Source organism: Halichoerus grypus, chromosome 2, assembly GCF_964656455.1.
Source record: "Halichoerus grypus chromosome 2, mHalGry1.hap1.1, whole genome shotgun sequence".
In the NCBI taxonomy this organism is placed as follows: Eukaryota; Metazoa; Chordata; class Mammalia; order Carnivora; family Phocidae; genus Halichoerus; species Halichoerus grypus.
In genome coordinates, this window is record NC_135713.1 from 200,907,458 (window position 1) to 200,926,669 (window position 19,212).

Consider the following 19,212-nt stretch of genomic DNA (forward strand, 5'->3'; position numbering starts at 1 on the left):
ACTCAGTTCCAATCTGTTCCAGCTAAATAACATTCTTATCCTTCTTCCTCATTTTTGTAGGGTCAGAAAGGAAAAGAGAAGAAAGAGACAGACAGAGACAGAGATAAAGGGAGAGAGAGACTGAGACAGAGGGGCAGGAACAAAAGCTCTTAGGGTCTATTGAATTTTGCTCAACCCCCTTTGAAAGTGAGATATTTCTTACATGTGTTAAAAGAATTTGAATTAAACTGGGTTTTTTAAAAAGATTTATTTATTTATTTTGGGGAGGGGCAGAGGAAGAGGGAGAGAGAATCTCAAGCAGACTCCACACCCAGTGTGGAGTCTGATGTAGGGCTCGATATCACGACCTTGAGATCATGACCTGAGCCAAGACCAAGAGTCTGACGCTTAATCGACTGCACTACCCAGGTGCCCTGGATTAAACTGTTTCTTGATTCACCCACGGTTTCAAATATTGAAAGAAAATAAGAACCCAATATGGCTGCCCCGCATTGGGCTCCCTGCTCGGTGGGAAGCCTGCTTCTCCCTCTCCCACTACCCCTGCTTATGTTCCTGCTCTCCCTATCTCTCTCTTCTGTCAAATAAATAACTAAATAATCTTAAAAAAAAAAAAAACCCAATATGGCTTAGGGTTTTTCTTTTCCAAGATGAAAAATCTTATATGAGGCCGAATTCAACACCAAGCAGAACTATCTTGATTCCTCTCCAAAAAATAAAGTCTTATTTATAAAATGTCAAAAAGAACCTCATTTAAGAGCAGTTGTATCCATCAGACTGTTCAATGTCTTAAACTTCGAAAGGAATGCTCACAGAATGCTGCAGGCTAGACCAATTAGAGACAGCACTGATACCTCTGAAGTGCCTGAAGATCCCTTAGTCAAATGGTTTGAGGTCAGCCCTATTTGCACTGATCCATGTATTTTCCAGGGGAACAAAACAGCTCTCCTTTCAGGATGACTCTCCCCTATCAATCTGCAAACCACAAGAAGAGAAAGACAGCAAACCTGGAAAATATAAATCTCATCTTGGAAGTTGGCATTTAGTATGTAACCAGAAAAATCTAAATAAATCAAGTGGGGCTGCAAGACTTCAGTTGAAACCAGAACCAATTGCCCAAGTGCCTTATCAGGTATGATCCCAGCCCCGGAGATGGAGGTAGAGTGAGCAAAGTAAGCAAGCTATAAAATCAGATCCTTGGAGCACGCAAACCCACCTTTCTCAGGTTCTTATGCCTTTGGAAAAGGTCTGCTGCATTTGGAATTAAGTGACTTAAAAAAAGTTAGTTATTGACTGCATTTTTCTTAGAAGTATAGATATATAAATGTATAGCTCTACAAGTACACATTCCAAATAAATTAGGAAATGATATAATTAGTTTAGCATGGTGGTTACAGTCACTTGAAAGAAAAAAAAAGGAAAAAGAAAGATCTAAATGCCTGTTGCCTGTTTCTGGATACTTAACAAGGAATTGAAAGGACTCCACATAGGTTTGCCCTATTAATGCCTTCTACTTTTGAAGATTGAACCTCTTCCAACCTGATCAAAAATGACCAAAAATTGATTTGGCTAAGTCTCTGAATGGTTCAACATTTCAGAACATTTTTGGATATTCTCCACTCTTTGTCCTAGAACAGCCAGAAAATGACAATGCAGACAGAGGAGGAGAAGGAAAAGAAGACAAAGGAGAAATGAAAAAAGAAAAAAAAAAAAGCTCCATTAGGATACAAGAGAGAGCTGATGTATTTCCACCAATTACTGCCAAGAAATTCTCAACCCAATCCCTTCACTAACCATAGTACAATGTGTGTGGCTTAAATCCAGCCCCCCCGTGCCGTTTACCTGATGAATGAGTCTACCCCAGATCAAGCCCGAGCTACGTGCAGCACAGGAGCTGAACTTAAGGGGGATGGAAGATTCGATCGTACACTCTCTTCTACTTAATTAAAACTGAACCCCCAAATCTTTTTCATTTTCTTAGGAATTCCTGAAGAACTGAGTTGAAAATAACACAATGAACCTGCTCCATGGTGAGAGGATGTAAAGGTTAGGCATTGTACATTTTTTTTCTCAATGAATTTGACTGTACAATAGTTAAAAACTTCTGCATCCATATTCACGTTAGCAAAAAAAATGGCAAAACAAGAATTCCAAAAGAATCGGCACTTAACTGGTATCAGTAAGTCAATAAGAGAAGTGGGAAGTCTTATTTTAATCAGAACTCTCCTGTGATCACCCACACCACCCCCACCTGAGCCAATACTGCTTTTGCTGAGCTAAAACAAAAACAAGGATAAATGTCTGAACTAGGTATTTTCTGGATGCATGCCATCCCAACCATTGTGTAGGCTGCTGGGAAAAAAGCTGGTAAACAAGACAGACGCACTCATTGGTTTGATGGATTTTTACATCTAGAAGCAAATAATCACCCAAATTGTGTCAAGTATTATAAAAGGAAGATAACGGTGTCATGAGCAGGTAAAGCAGGTGGGCCTAATTTAGATAAGGTGGGAGGTTCATGAAGGTATCCACAAAGGTCTGCATAATTTTTTATTGCAGACTCAAAATCACATAGATATGGCACACAAGGCCATCAGAGTGAGCAGGGGCATGAAGATTGATTGATTCAATGGATTTTTAATTTTTGTCTTGTTTAGAAAGAACATTTTTTTTCTCCAAGTCGACGGGATGCGGGATTATTTGGAAACATTATCAACAGCAAGAGAACAGACGGAGACATCTTGAACTGGAAATCAAAATTAGGCATTGACGATAAAACCATGGAATAACTGCCAGTGAATTTTTGCTTTTAGGTGGGAATAATACTCCCTGTTTGTGTCGTGGTGAAGGGACATTGGGTGACAGAGGCAGAACCTCACCCAGAAACCCCAATGCCGAGGCAAAGGCTTTCTGTCTTTATTACAATTCTCAGGAGCCCACATCCTGTTTTCTCCCGGGCTCTGAACTCATCTGCATAGCCAGCCCAAGTCAGAATGTTCTTTCCAGCTCTGGGTCTCTGCACAAGGCTGGGAACTATTTCAGAAGCTCCTTGGTGCATCAGAGAATGGCACGCTGCAAGAGGAGGCTCAGCTCCAGGTTTCCATTAAACTTCAATGATTGACAAAGACTACTTTGCACTTTGAAGTTTCATGTGCAGAAAAAAAATGTGAAGCTTTCTTCCCATCTTATCAATAGGAGAACCAAGGCTAGAGCTCAGACTTCCTGATTTCTTGCCCAGAATCCTTCTCAGAGTTTATTTTTAGGTCTGTGGGCAGCAGGGGGGAAAAATGCACTTTCTCTTTTCCAAATTTGAGGTTAGTAAAACATTATGTGCCCTTGTTTAAATTGCAGTGTCGCTTTATACAATATACTTGTATTATTAAAAATCGACCAAGTTAAATGACCGGTAAAATATGTGGTATGGCAGCAAACAATTGCTGGGTGTGTTTAAATGCATTTCAAGTACCTGACATCACAGAGTCCCCCCACAAGTCAGGAAAAGGGTAAGATTATATTTACCATTGTAAGAATCATCTTAAACATATGCAAAATGCATTTAACCTTAATATTATAGGTAGAAAACCAGTCAGGCTAAAGGTTTCATTTAACTGCCCTTATTAGGGGCTCTGAGAACAGAGGACATAGAGTCACAAATTGCAGACCTGGACACATCATCCAGTCTAACCCTTTATCGAGTGCTTAAACACCTCTAGTGACATGGGGATTTCACTATCTAGAAAGAGAGGTCTCACTACCTCCTCAGCGGCCCATTAGAGAGCTTTAAATGTTAAAAGCTGCAATCCAGAAGAACATGAAGAAAGAAAGACAAAAGTCTTTCTTTCCACCACCTTCAATATAAACAATAGACAAGTTACCGAGAATACGATATACCATTTTACCAGGATAGTCAATTAAATCATCTGTTAAATAAATAAAACATTGCCTTAAAGAGTAGAGCCAGAATAGATCTAATATACCAAATCATTAGCTTAACAAATATTTATTGAATACATATTATGTATCTAGCTCTGATCTAACCATTGGAGATAAAGCAATGAGTAAAACTGTCTATGTTCTGGCAACTTAGAATAGAATAGCTTGTACAAAGATAGCTTGTAGAAGTAACCATGATAGCAAGCACTTCTATCGTGCTGTGTGCTAGGTTTTGTTCTAAACGTTTTGTGTACATCATCAATATATTTGATCCTCATAGTGACCCTATGTAGAAGGTACTTTTATTGCCCGTTAAACTCCTATATATGAGAAGACTGAGACCTTTTCTTCAAAGTCACATGGCTAGCACATGATGGAGCCAGCGTGCACCCAGGCAGCCTGGCTTCAGAGCCATCATGCTTGGTTCTTTTATGAGAGGGGATTGCCTGTTTCATCACAGGGGAAACACTGATACTGTGGGGTGCATGCCAAATTTAATTTTAGGAGAAGGATCTGTGAATGCTTCCTGGAGGAAGTGACCCAAAGATGAGGACTTACAGTCGAATACATGAAGTTTGCTGCAGGTGGAGCTAATAGAAGTGATTCCACCAAAGGGGACGCAGGTACCCAGACCCAGAGAAGTAAGACTGTATGACATGTACTGGGAACCGAAGGACCACAGTATATCTGGATTCTTGATGCACAGGCAGAAGCTCAACAGTGACACAATTGAAATGAACTCATGTTTTTGGTCATTGCTGTTGTCACCTGGATCATGCCTTCATTTATGAGTTAGTTAATTTGCTCCATGATTATTGATTTACAATGACATGTCAGTCACCCCACAGGATCTCAATCTACAGTGTCCCTGCCTCTTGTTCTGGATGAAGTGAGAAGAGGAAGGACCGAGCAGTATTCAAATAAGCAACATACGTGCTCTGAAGATGGAAGATGGCATTGTAAATGTGTCATTTCTTTCTAAATTATAATTAATATATATGATTAATGCTTGCCCAATCAGAACACCAAAGGTATATTTTGATGAAAAATATTTCTAAACTTTATCTGGGGGAAAAGTATGCAAAAATAACCAATAAGTCTCTGAAAACAAATACAAGCAATTTGGATTAAAGAACTACCAGATAATAAAAATGTATCCTTAAGCCATAATAACTTTAAAAAGGGGTGCTGGTAGAAGAAGAGACAGCTGGCCCTCTCATTGCTGTCACCCTGCACTTACAATGAAAGTTTAAAAATCATCTAAAATCTCCAATGTTTGTGAAAACAGGATGCCCTGTTATTTTTTTATTTCTTTAATTGCTACTAAGATTGAACATCTTTCATTTATGCATTGGTAATTCATATTTTTCTTTTTGTGAATTGTTCATTCCCCTTTTCCATATTTCTGTGGTTTGGGGTTTTATTCATGGATTTGTTTAAGATCTTTATGTCAAGAACACTGAGTTTGGGGTGCCTGTGTGGCTCAGTCATTAAGCGTCTGTCTTCGGCTCAGGTCATGATGCCAAAGTCCTGGGATCGAGCCCCGAGTCGGGCTCCCTGCTTGGCAGGAAGCCTGCTTCTCCCTCTCCCACTCCCCCTGCTTGTGTTCTCTCTCGCTCGCTGTGTCTCTCTCTGTCAAATAAATAAGTAAAATCTTTAAAAAAAAAAAAAAAAAAGAACACTGAGTTTGAGTAGCATTTTCTTGTTGCAACAGAACCATTGCATTCATTTTAATGTGTTGACACACCTGTGGACACTTTACTACAGCTTCCTACAGCGTTATGCACATGCATGTGCACACACTTGCTTGTCTACACCATCATTCTTTCCACGATGATGGCAAAGACAATAAGGCAGCTGGTATCTGGCAAAACATTATCATGGCATAGTCTCGGAAACCTACATTAGCCAAGTCAGACATTTCAGGTGTGATATCTACACAACCATAGCTTTCTTTGGATGAGAAACTCCATACTGCTTGAAAAAGACTTCAGAGCCAAAACATTTGGAAAAAAAAAAAATGTGTTCATTTGAAGAACATTTTCAAGACACAAAAATATTTGGAGTTGTAATTCACCCTTTTCCCACATCTATCCTTGACTATTTTAAAAGTATGCTTTATTTCTCTCCAAATATGATTCCCATATAGATTCAATGATATCTTAGAGTGGACATGTGACTAAGTGGGTAGCCTGACTCTCCACCTGTGTAATACCTGAGTAAATAAACGAAGACGTCTCCCGGCAATGTGCTCCTTTACAACACTAAATCCAGCGTCTCTAACTCTCCCTCCCTTGGACTTGATTGACTTCTATCCTCAAAGCGTCTCCCAGGCCTGGGTGCCCAGGAGAATCCAGGATTACACCATGTAGTATATTTATCTAATGAAATATGAGCTGCGGGTACAACGAGCAATGCCTTGCCGCAGACACCCCATCCATCTGCTGAAAATAATCAATCTCGGAAAATAAAAGTCTTGGGAAAAGTTAAAATTGGGTACATGCCGAGGATTAACATGAGTTCAAAGGCAGAACTGCACTCATTTCATTGACTTGGACTCCGCGCTTGGGGTAGGGATTTGGCCATTTACCATTGGTCGAAAACATGCATTTGTCATGTGACGGCCAGGGCAGGGCTGCTGTCTGCATGACACTGAGCCAGGCAACTCAGAGTGGCCTCTTGAATGGGAAATCACATGATTGTGGCAGCGGCTGATCATCCATTTCTGGACACACTGATGCTCCAAGTTGGTCAGCTTACTTAGAGAACCTTCATGCCATCCCATGGTCCCACGCGTACCCTTAACCTTGGCTGAAAATCATATTAAAAACAACCGTAAGAATAATGCTAATAACACACAACATTCATTGAGTACCTTTGATATGCCAGGAACTTTCATAGAGATATTTCAAATTAAAAAAAAAAATTTTCATTTAGACTTCCTAAGCACCCCTTGAAGTAGTTATTACTGCTCCTGGCTTATGGATCTGTGCATAAACCAAGGCTCAGAGCAGATGAGATTTCCAACCAAGATTTAAATAAACTCTGTGACTGGAAACGGAGCCACTCTTAATGCAGCACCACCCAGCTAGAAAGTCAGGAAAGACTGGGTGTTTGTCCCAGTGTGGTCCATTTCTTTTGCTGGAAAAACAGGGATATCCCATGGCTCTAATAATGTCAATATCAAATTGATAGGATAGTAGCTAACCAGGAGGGGGAGAGTGTTTCGAATGGCAAAGTCTGGAGTGGGAAGGATTAAAATTTGAAGGTGGCTTTCCAAACATTACAAAGCTCAGGAGGGGAAATGCACAGAGCATGTCCATCTCCCCTTTGGGCAAGGCTGGCTGCAGGCATTTGCCTTTCTGCTCTTGCTTATGGGAAGAACTCCTTCCCAATACTTCCTAATTTAGCTCTAAACATTTATTCCCAAAGAAAAGAATCAGGCTCAGGTGGAAAAGTACTTAAAAAGGAAAAAAAAAAAAAACCATGAATGAGGAGAACTGGAAACAAAAAGTGAGAAGTAATGTTGTAGTGGGCTTCCTAAAGTCCGGGCTCATTAAGAATGTAAACTCTAGAGTCAGCTAGACTTAAGTGTGAATCCAGACTCTGTCGTTTGGACAGAGTGACTTTTCCCTGTCCCTATAATATTAGGTTAAGAACAGATCCTATTGCATGGGGTTGTTGTCTGGATTTAATGAGATAAAGCATGCAAAAGAGCTTGGCACATAAAAAGAACACAATTCAGGACAGTTGTCATTGTCATCATCATGGTCATCATCATCCAGTCCCCCTTCTAACATCCATGATGCTTCCTGTATACTTTCCTCTTCACCTGCTTCCCACATCAAGTCTCACACCCTCTTATTTATGCAGAGTTGACAGTCAGGCTTATGATAAGCCAGAGAGACTAGGCGCTCCTGTTTGCTGTCAGATATGCCCAATAAAGAGTGGACATTTTCACCACTTCCTTGTCTGAGAGGAATCCTGAAGATCCAGCTACTCTCAACTCCAATTTTACTTTCCTAATAAAGACAAACGAGTGACTCCTAACTTGGCAGGTCAGCCACCCGTGTTCAGCTATTTGATATTTACACAGAAGTACCATCTCTTATAAAGGTCGCTTTTCTCTCTATAAAATGTCAGGTTGCCATCTTCCATATGCTTCTACTATTTTCATGTACTTTTCCTTAAAACTGATAGACCCAATTGTTGAAGAACATTTGGGGTGAAAACGTAGCCTGGCAAAATGCAGTGCCTAAGAACCAGAACTGGACAGCAAGACATTTAGCCTGGAGCAACAGGGAGGGACTGACGCAGAAGCAGAAGGGAGAGTAGGTGGGGACCAGGCTACAGGGGGAGAGCTAAAAAAAGGGGCAGAATTCCCTGGAAGCTTGGCTGAGTTTCTGGACGTTAACCCATCCTCTTCCGGGAAGGCACTTCCCTTTGATATGGAACTTAATCACTCTTTTATAAATCCATAAGCATAGCCTTCCAATCATATTTGTGCCGACTGGAGAATCACCTCCAAAGCCTCCAGGTACCACAACAGTGTCTTTCAAAATGGGGTTCGCAGAGATCCACCACATAAACCGGCGCAAATAAAAAACTCAGTTCGGCAGCGACATCATGGAAACACAGTCCAAATAAAATAAACCCAGGGGTTTTCCTCCACTGACCTTGAATTACAAATTCTATTTCTCATCCCACACAGAGAGACTCTTCCCTGCAACATCCCGGAGATGAAGCCGAAGTGTCAGCTTCAATATTAGAAGTTAATTCTACATTTCCTTCTGCGGATCACCAATGCCAAGGTTCGGCGTGCCTGAATGTTCTGTGGTTGAGTAGATGTCAGTGGTCTTTAAGAGATTACCTCAACTGCAAAAGCCTCTCAGTCCAAGACCAGAAAGATTTCAAAAGAAAAGGAAAAAAACACGTCTAACTGCTTTATAATTTAGCTTTCAAGAACTTAAAATTACTGAAAGCCACATTTTCATATCTAAATGGTGCCAGGTTTCAGGCATGGGAGATGTCCTCTTCTTGCTCTGAGACAATGTGTCATCAACCCAGTATTTACTGAGCACGTGAGTCATGCGGAGCGAGGTGCCAAGGCAGCTGGAGAAGGTAACGAGGAGCCGGTGCTCTGCCCTCAGGGGTCCTACAGTTTAATTGGGAGCCCATTGTTCTGCGTATTGTTGTTATGGTTATTTCAGCTCCTCGTGCGCATGCAGTTGTTTGATGTACAATCCAATAACAAGAGAATGTCTTGTTTCGACTCATTCGGTTTTGGAGAATAACTCCCATCTCAACCTTTGGGGCTTCCTGTTTGCATAACAAATTTTGATCTGAAATCGGCGATGTGGGTTAATTTCAGAAGGCAGGGGGCCAGGGACACGTTTGTAGAGGAGGACGTGAGTGAGGCCAAAATCAGGGAGGGCAGGGGCGAATTGGGTCTGAGAGGAGGTGAGGGGCAGGCCGCGGCGTGGAGAAGGAGGCCCCGAGGGTCAGGATGAGCGCAGTGGCCGGGGAGCCGTGGAGTGGTGGCTCTCTTTGCTTTGGCCGGGACACGGTGGTGCGCAGATGCCTTCGAACTGAACTTTAAAGCGTAGGAAACAGAAAGTGTTTTGTCCCCTTCGGAGAGTGTCCCATTTTCCACTCCGGTCCAATTTGCGTGCCACAGTCCTGACTCGGCGATCCTCCTTTCAATGGGCACTTATGTTCTCGCCAGGAAGGGCAGCCCTGGCTAAATGTTATGGTTTGGAATGATCCTTCAGAAGGATGGAAAACCGAGTCAATTCAATTAAGGCCCGGGGTCCTGAGCTTTGAACCAGCCACAGTCTAAATTTTATGAGAGGATGAAAAGTTAATTATTTGCCGAGTTTGAGTGAAGTCTACTTTGAAAATCCCTTTCCAAAGACTAATTTCCACTTTGGCTTACCTGTGGAAAATCAAGGCAGGTTGAACCAGGGTCATAAGTGGAAGCTTTGGAGCTGGGTGTTCAGACGGGGGTCTTGAAGCACAACCTCCCCTCCCCCCACAGCAACACTGCCTTGCCTGTCTTCATCCCACATTCAGAGGGCTGGACGGTATCTAGAAGGGGACCGCAGCCTATGTTTCCCACCACAGGCTACTTTGAAAAATAGAAAAGAAAATACAAGCTGAATTAGGGAAGTCAAGTTTTTAGGGTGCCTTTTTTAGAGGAAGGTCTTAATAATTCATTTGATAGGGTTTTCCCTTTCTAACTGGCAGCTTCGTTGCTGCTTTTCATGTTATTATTTTATTTACCTTTAAAATTTTAACCTTAAAGAGTTATACGTGGGTATGCATGTATATATAATAACTAGGAAATAATTCCCATGATGTAGAAAATATAAACAAAGTGAGAATCATCCATTAACCCACTGCCCAGATAATAGGTGAATGGTTTTGGTGTATATAGTTCCAAAAACTCTGACGCTTGGATACAGATAACACCCACCCACACACACATAATTAAGCACATACAAAAAATAGTATGTACCAGCTTTGTTCTGTTTTTCACAACAGCATATTGCAGACATTTCCACATAAGCTGGAGAGCAAAAGGATGAAGTGCATAGGTTCTGGGGGAGAATAAAAACTTTAGAGTGAAATGAGAAACTTTTTAAGCCCCAGGAAAAATAGAACCCATCTATGTTGTGTTTCTCAGGCTTAAATGAAATATTCCACGTAAGGCTTTTAGTATCTAACTTAATAAATGCTCGGTAAATATTAACTATGGTCTTAGCATCAGTGATTCATGACTCTGTCATGAAAGCAAAATGTCCCCTCATATTTATGGATGTACCCCAATTTATTTTAGAATGGTCCTTCTCGATGGACATTTAGATTGTTTCTGATTGCTCTCTCTCGTAGATGGATCTGTGCAACTTTTGCGGCTTTGGTGTTGATGCAAGAAACTGGAAAGATTTTCTGAAAATAAGAAACATCAGCTTCCATCCCCCCCAACACACACACACACACACACACACACACACACGCACGCACACATTATTTTAACCTTACTAATGAGTTTACTTAAGTAATCCCAAGGAACATGCTAGAAATGCTACCACAGGACTTAAAAGTAAAGGAACATTTTCCAATAATTGTACTTTGAGCAACGAGAGCAGACATGAAGTTAAAGAGAACCTGTTTCTGACTCTGAGTTTATTATCAACCCCAAACAAATGCCAACTCTCCGGGCCTCAGTTTTTCTCTTTAGTAGAAAAAAAGAGGTTGAGTGAAATGAACCCACAGTTCCTTTCCACATGGCTAGAGAATTCAGGCTCTGTATGGATTGCTTGCAGGATGTCTTACCGTGGATGCTAAGAGAAAACCTAAGTCCTGAAGTGCAGTGGGCTAAGCCTCAAGGACATCCTGATACTTCATGTCTTTGGGTTCAGCTCTAATGAAATCAGATGAAGTGAAATGCAAAATACAACTCTTCCCCTCTGGCCCCGTGCTAACTCTAGGCAATGGATACTAACAGTATTACACAACACATCAGTAATAGCAACCCATAAAAGTCAAAAGAGCAACAAATCACTCAATCCTATCACGTACAAACAGAACTTCAAAGAGCTACAGAGGACATGAGGGACTGAAGATGTGATTTCTGCCTTAGCATGGTTACCACGTGGTGGCAGAGAAAGGGCGTGCGCATAGAAAGCTCTCTGGAAATACAAAGCTTGATTATATATGGATTGATGCCCTTCTTTGTTTCAAAAAGGATTCATGGCAGTTTAAAAAATTGCATATAAGACCCCAAAATGCATTAAAATAATTTAGAGAAACAGTGCTAGCAGAAGACAAATATGGGTGCAGGATTAAGATAGGGATGATGTTCCCCAATTCACTCAAAAAAAAAAAAATGCTGTATGCTACTTCTTTAAGTGAGCATTCTGGCAGCCCGCACAAAGGCAAGGAGGGACAAACATTACAATATTACCAGGGTCGTAATAATAATAGTTAAGGCCAATACAGGACTTACTGTGTGATGGGGCAGGCAATGTTCTAAGAATTTTACACATAGATTGACTCATTTCACCTCATGATAAAGTACGAAGTGATCCTGGGATTATCTCCAACCTACCATTGGATAAACCGGCCCAGAGTAGTCAAGTCAGTGACCCAGGGTCACCCAGCATGGAAGTCCTCCCCAGAGCTAGCTTTCAATTCCCAGCTGTTTCCCAGTTCCTCGACTCACTACACCCCCTCTCATTCTCCCTCTGGGCTCTGAAACAAAGGGCAAGTGTTTTTAGTTTTCTGTTTTGTTTTTTCATTCCTTAGACTTCCCTGAGCACTCCTGTTTCTCTGGAAACTAATTGGTAAGTATATGTCTCTATAATTAACTAACACCTTTACAGAAATAAATGAGGCAAGATAAACTTAGGGCCCACTCGGTGAACTCACCACAAGGAAGTGTTACCTGTTGTAGAAGGGTAGACAGAAAGGCTTCATGGGAAAAAAAAAAAAGTAACAACATCATAAAATAAATTTAACAATTTTTTAAATTGAGAAAATAAAGAAAGGCTTCGTGGAAGAGGGAAACCTTGAAGGACAGGCAGGATCAGGAAAGAGAATTTGGGGAGCATCTCAGGAAACAGGAATCGTGGGGAGGCTAGCGTATTTTTCAAGACCTGTTGACACACTGAGCTCCTGAAATTCAGCTTGATTTCCGCAAAGACGTTGACCTTCCTGTACTGACAGACCAAAGAAGAGGAGAGTAAGTTAGAGCCATGTGTTTTCCTTGCGTGTATTTTCATACGCCCAGAAAGGCCCCAAATTCCTTTCAGGAAGATGGTGACATTGTGGCCTCTGCACTGTCTTCTTTCTCTCCTGTTTTTCTTCTCACTCATCCATTCCTAAAGTCACAAACCCACAAATTCAGATGAGAATGGCATAGCAGGGAAAGGAAGGAAGCCCAGAGTGAGAGAGAGAAACAGATGTAAAGGCAACTGGGCTTTGGATCCTGCTCCTTGGTAATTCCTGCCATCAGACCCCATTGCCAAGATGCAAAATCCCACCCTCATTAGCAGCCTGGTGACAGATATGAGAAAGGTCACCCATCTGAAGCCACTGGAGCTTCCTTGTCTCTGAGAGGCCCAGGCGAACAAAACCCTGCTAGCAGATATTTTCAGAACATTCATTTACTTCAAAATCAGATCAGTGAAGGGTTGAGAATATTCTCTGGGAAATCTGGTCAGCCTTTAAGGAGAGGTTCTAAATGCAGTCATTGATGCAGTGATTAAGGGGAATAATTATCTCTTCCCTTTATTCTGCCACAGAGAATTGCTAGAGGCCAAGAAACGATTAGTGCTGACTAACAAATCCTGCCCTACCCCCACCCCCACTTCCCAGCCCCACTGACTCCCAAATGGAAAGGGCCAGAATATTTTTCAGCTGAACTAATTCACGAAGCTATAAAACCAGCAGCCTTGCTCACCATTCACCATTTGGGATTTAAAAACTGAAAAGAAAAAAAAAGATTAGATAGATTGGCTTTATATACTGTTACTACAATTAAATAAACAGCCCCCTGTGTGAATTAATATCCTCGATTGGCCTAAAATAGAGCAAGAACCTAGGCGAGATTTTTGAAAAATGTTGAGACTGATTTGAATCAACTAGGAATTGCTAATGGTTTTTATAGCTAATACTTTTCAACTCTTTCCCCCCAAAGCAAACACACACCACACACACACACACACACACACACACACACACACACACACACACACACACACACACACACCCTGACACTCAGGTTGTGTCTCCCTTGGTTAGCCTTAATTTTGCCAAATGAAGATTCATGTTACTCTTGCATTGCTTCTCCTCTGAACTTCTCAACGTGGCTCGGGGGAGACAAAGGCAAGAATGCAGGTGGTTCTCCCTTTCCACACCTGCGGGCATATTATGTTCTATGACCGGTTAAGTGTTGATACCATGGTGAGATCTTGGGCCAGAGGCCCCAAGCGATTGTCCAATAATCCTTGAAAGAAGACATCAATGTGACAAAAGTGGCTAAACTTTACATTAGCATAGTCAGAGAATCCTATTCCCTAGAACTCTAAACATTTCAAGACTCTACCTAAGAAAGAAGAGAGAGAGACAGAATTAAAGAATAGCGATGCTTGTGTGTCTCTCTGTGTGTGGGGAGCCGTGTAGGAATAGCCATTCGGGTTAATTTACTTCAACTAAAAATAAGATGAGAAGAAATGATACCACTGGGGCGCCTGGGTGGCTCAGTCGTTAAAACGTCTGCCTTTAGCTCAGGTCATGGACCTGGGATCAAGCCCCGCATCAGGCTCCCTGCTCAGTGGGAGTCTGCTTCTCCCTCTCCCTCTGCCTGCCCCTCCCTCTGCTTGTGCTCTCTCTCTCTCTCTGGCAAATAAATAAGTAAAATCTTTTTTAAAAAGGAAGAAATGATATCACATCATTAAGGGGGAAAATGTACTGAGGTATCAGCTCGGCAGAAGTGACCGTCTGATCACAGCAATGGGACTAGTACTTGGAAGTCAAGTAGCTTGATGATTTTAAGGAAGGAGTGGGAAAACATAGACCACAAATGAGGCAGGGGATAGTTCTAGGGGTGGTGGAGAGAAAAGAAAGGAAAGAAGAGCAAGTTAAACAAGGACCATGATATAACCTGGGTAATGAAGAAGAGGGGGTCGCCCTTGATGAAAGCCCCAAACACAGCAGCAGGTGGAGAAGATGTTGACTTTATTTAGCATTAATTGCAGGAAAGGGTCTATAAAATGTGGTCAAAAATTATTAAACCCCCAATGTTATGCCAACATTATGCCATCTCCTGTTCCAAGGCAGGTGTATTATTCCTGGTCCCTAGGATTAAAGTAAATCATTGCTTTTCCACATATTCTGAATATTGCATTTCATTATTTTTTACTGCCCTGTTTCTCGAGGTTTTGTGGCTTAATAGCACTGTTATATCTAAAGTCATCGTGGGTTCTGTGTTGGGAGAGGGAATGTCCAGAAAAGACTATCCTTTGAACGTTCCTTCTCCATCCTTAAATTCCTAGATGCACTCTCTCTACATATATTTCCAGAAACTTCTCCTGGGTCAAACACATCTCCAGTGATGGCCCCAACAAATCTCTCATGCCACTGACGTTGAAATACTCATTTATGTTTAAGAGACTTACCTCAAGCCACTCACTCATTCGTCTGGAGAAGCCCAGATTTGCTTCCTTGAAGCCCCAAACTTTGTTCTAGAAGACACAAAATGATGCTATTAGTTTCAAACAAACAAACAAAAAATGGGTTGGGTTCACCCACAAATCCAAAATAAATCAAAGCAGACATATTAAATCTCATCTTGAAATTAAAATATCCAAGTGGCATTTTGCAGGAGGCTCTCGCTACTGCCCACTAAACGTTCACGAAGACCCAGAAAAACATCACTGAGATAAACAACTTCTTGTCAAGGGTCCAGAGAGTACTGTCAACTCTCAGGTCTCGTGGGTGGGTTGAGAAACATATAACAAGCAAAAGCATCCCCAGGATTGACAACTGACCTCGTGAGATCGGTGCGCCCACTGACTGTCCAGCTGTTGACCACCCTCATGCATGCCAGCCGGGAAACTGAGCAGCCTCCCCTTTCTCAATGTGTCCTGATCTGGGAGGTGGCCAACACACTGTCCCTTCACATTCTTTCTCACTTCCACACTCAACTTCCTGTGTCTCTTTGTCTTTCATTTGCAGAAAACAAAAGCAGAGGCAGTGAAAGAATGACCTACAGCGGCCTCCCTGCTTCCCAGCATGCAAAGCGGTGAGCAGAGAGAGAAAAACTCAGAGAACTCAGGGTTAGAGCAGAGTCCTGAATCGTAGTGCACATGCCTGGCACCTGTTCCAAACATCAAGCGCCACACAGAGGATGGGGGGGAGGGAATTGCAATCATGTTACTTCAGGGTTTCCCAGCCTCACCCTGCCCCCCCCACGCCCCCACCTCCCACCATTACCACTCCTTCCCAAGACAACTTTTTAGACATTTTTTTCCCCTAATTGCTTTTAGTGTCACAGATGCATTGTATATCCATTTATATATTGTATCTGTGCTTTATACATAAAAAGAGTGAGGTATTTTTAGTTTGTTGTTGTTGTTGTTGTTTTTGCCCTTGCCCAGAAAGCATCAGTGTTCACCCAGTAATAATACGGCTCCTGTAGAGAATGGGTATGCAGCTAGTACCAGCTCCTTAGACCCCGGGAGCGAGGTTGTGCATTCACTGCCAATTGCTTTTTTTCCTACCGGCAGGATCTCTCAGCCTCTGAACTGTTGCTGTTTGGACCAAATGATTCTTTGCTATGGGGCAGCCCTGTGCATTGTGCACAGTTAGCATCGTCCCTGGCCTCTAGATGCTGCGAGCACTCTTAACCCCCATCTCCAGTTGAAACAACCAAAAATGTCACCAGATGTTGCCAAATGCCACCTAGCTGAGAATCACTGCTGGAGGGGGAGGGACGCAGCAGTGAAAAAGGCAAACAGAGCCCCTGCTCATTTTGCTACTAAACAGTTAATTAATCTTCACAGCTCTCCGTGGCTTTACCTCGCAAAGGAAAAAATTAAATAATATCCGAAGCCCACTCCAACTTTATTATCCAAAGGCAAGTGACTTCTTTGTGTTTTTAATTTAACAAACCTGGGTTATTTAGAATAGCTGTTTCTCCCTGCAAGGTTTGAGCCCGAATCACATACACAATTAATTGCATTTTAAAACAAAACTCAAAAGCATTTATTGATACTCTTTCAAAATCAGTTTGTGGATGATCTTATACAGGGAAAATTATACAAATATCATCTTTTTTGCATACTTCTGAGCAAGCAACATGGGGTCTGGTAGAGAGCAGAACAGAGCAACGTACAGAATCCAGCATACAGTAGATGTCAGGCTTAAAAGCCATCAAAGAGTGTAATAAAATCACATTGAGCCTCGTTAAAGATTTTGTTGACATTTTTTATAAAAAGCATCTCTTTCTCCCTCCCTCGTTCTCTTTCTCTCTCTCTTTCTCTCTCTAATGTAAACATAGAAAAAACTAATGCTTTGCAGCTCAAAACCCAGGCTGAATTAAGTGATTGTAATGGTGACAAAAATGAAAACTTCCATTAGCCTGCTACCTAGTAGCACAAAAAAATCACTTAGTTCTCACGCACACAAGAAAGTCTTACTTTCTTAACCCCCATCTCCAGTTGAAACAACCAAAACTGTCACCAGATGTTGCCAAATGCCACCTAGCTGAGAATCACTGCTGGAGAATCAATAGTATCAATAGTGGAGAAGTGAGGATGGGATGTAGGAGAGCGAGGCTTAGACGTAGGAAGTGACGGGAGTAGAATCTGCTCACAGGTCCTGTCGGCAGGTTATACAGAAGCTCTTTGGATGATCTTGAAAGTTTCCTAGCCATTCTTGCTACTGCCAAGTCCCGTTTGCCCAAGGTCGCTGAAATATTATATTCCTGGACTCAGGAATAAACTGCAGAGTGTCTCTGAACGAGAAGAAGCTTAAGGTCAGTTTTCATTCCACGTATGCCTCTTCAACCTAGGAGATTCCATAATATCTTAATGAACAAGGGCTCAGAGTCAAATGGATTTCTTTATTTATGACCTTAAGCAGAATATTCCACCCAAGTATGGAATTGACTTAATGAGAGGGCCCCAAACTGGGTCTGTAGCCCATTTGCATTTTGGAGTGCTCGATGCATGTCTCTAGCTTGTTGTTTCCCATCGCAAAACCATCATCTAAGAGTATTGGTGACTCATCTGCTTTGGAATCCCAAAAATGATCGGAGAAGTACATTGAAGATTGGGATGAATCCGTAATTTTTTAAACTAATGACCTATGTCCCTCAGATCACTCTCAGTCCTCGAGTAAACCAAAGATCTACTCATGAAGAGGTCATTGCCCTTTTTTTAAAATGTAGATAGACAGGGGGTTGGCTTCTTTTTTTTCCTCCAATTTTGATGACCAAATCATCTTGAAAGGAGAGGGGGTTTTATGTCCTCAGAACTGACAACTTCATATCCCATGCTGAAGCCGTCTCACCATTCAAAACTTACAAGTATTATCTAATGACTTGCTCCTAAACAGAGTTTTTGGTGCCAGAACTCCCTGAAGGAATCAAGGGACCCTCTCAGTGTCATATTCCCAGAGCCATCCGACTTTATCCTTCTGTCCAAGGGGACCCACGTGTAGATATTTCCCGTTTTGACAAATTCCTCCACTCCCTGTGGGTTAGCTAAGAGTCTGCTGTGGTCAACATCTGGAGAACGTAGCCAGAAAGCCTCAATAGCTATTATCTCATTTCAGAATCTTCTCACTCCTTGGCCAAAAGTTAAAATAACTGGCCGACGAACCAGGAACTTCTCCCAAGGAGGCATCCAAAGGGAAAGCCAAATAGCTCATAAAATCTTTCCCCAGTCTGTAAAACAGTGAAAGAGACACTTAGCATAGAGTGCTGTTTCCTTGGTTCTCGTTATTTTATGAGGTCTCAATAAGTTTCCTGGGGCTGCTGTAAAAAAAAAAGATTTCTTTTTAGTGGTTTACTAGGCTAGATCCCCACCCACCCTCATGCACCCCCACCCCCCCACCCCGGCTCCTGCCTTCTCCCCACACCTCCCCTCCCTTTCTTTTTACAAAAGTTTTTCCATGTCCTGTGCTCACTCTGTCAACTGACTTTTTTTTTTCTTTTTACTCAAAATGCTTCTTCCTCTCATAGGGTCATGTTCACTAGTGATGGGGCTTGTCACAGTTCAAATTATAGGTTTGTCATGACTCTTAGGTTTAGACTTTGGGTAAAAAATGAAATATGCTGGGAATGCCTCATAATCATCAGAGGTAGACACTGCTGTGTGCTGCTTGGACCTCCCTTCAGGAATGGAGGCCCGATTTCTCCAGGTGCTGGCTCTCAGCCTCATTTGTTTGTTTGTTTGTTTGTTTATCTGTTTGAGAGAGAGACAGAGAGCATGCACATGTGCACATGAGCGGGCAGGGGCAGAGGGAGAGAATCTCAAGCAGGCTCGATCTCACAACCTTGAGATCATGACCTGAGCCGAAATCAAGAGTCGAACGCTTAACTGACCGAGCCACCCAGGCGCCCCTGTCAGCCTCCTTTAAGAATCGCCTCCACTGGAGAAAGATGCCTCACTCAAGGCTGTGCCTATTTCCAGGACAACTCACACCCAGGGACTGATCACTGTGAGGTATAAACCCAACCTGCTCACCCTACCTCTGCGCAACTCAGAAGGCAAT

At 42.1% G+C, this 19,212-nt stretch overlaps 2 long non-coding RNA genes across 2 annotated transcripts in view; one reads left to right on the top strand and one right to left on the bottom strand.

Moving 5' to 3' along the window:
- The window catches only part of LOC118530365 (uncharacterized), a 101,461-nt gene extending 85,737 nt beyond the window's left edge, over nt 1-15,724 (top strand). The window contains exons 4-6 of the long non-coding RNA XR_004914620.2: nt 8,642-8,741; nt 12,238-12,275; nt 15,670-15,724. This is a non-coding gene — a long non-coding RNA (uncharacterized LOC118530365). The remainder of the gene's footprint in view (nt 1-8,641; nt 8,742-12,237; nt 12,276-15,669) is intronic.
- Nucleotides 4,043-15,730, bottom strand: LOC144381031 (uncharacterized). Its single transcript, XR_013445438.1, has 3 exons — nt 15,483-15,730; nt 15,111-15,176; nt 4,043-6,741 (listed from the first exon to the last, which is right to left on the bottom strand). It is a non-coding gene; the product is annotated as an uncharacterized LOC144381031 (long non-coding RNA).
- Between the last annotated feature and the right edge of the window lie 3,482 nt (nt 15,731-19,212).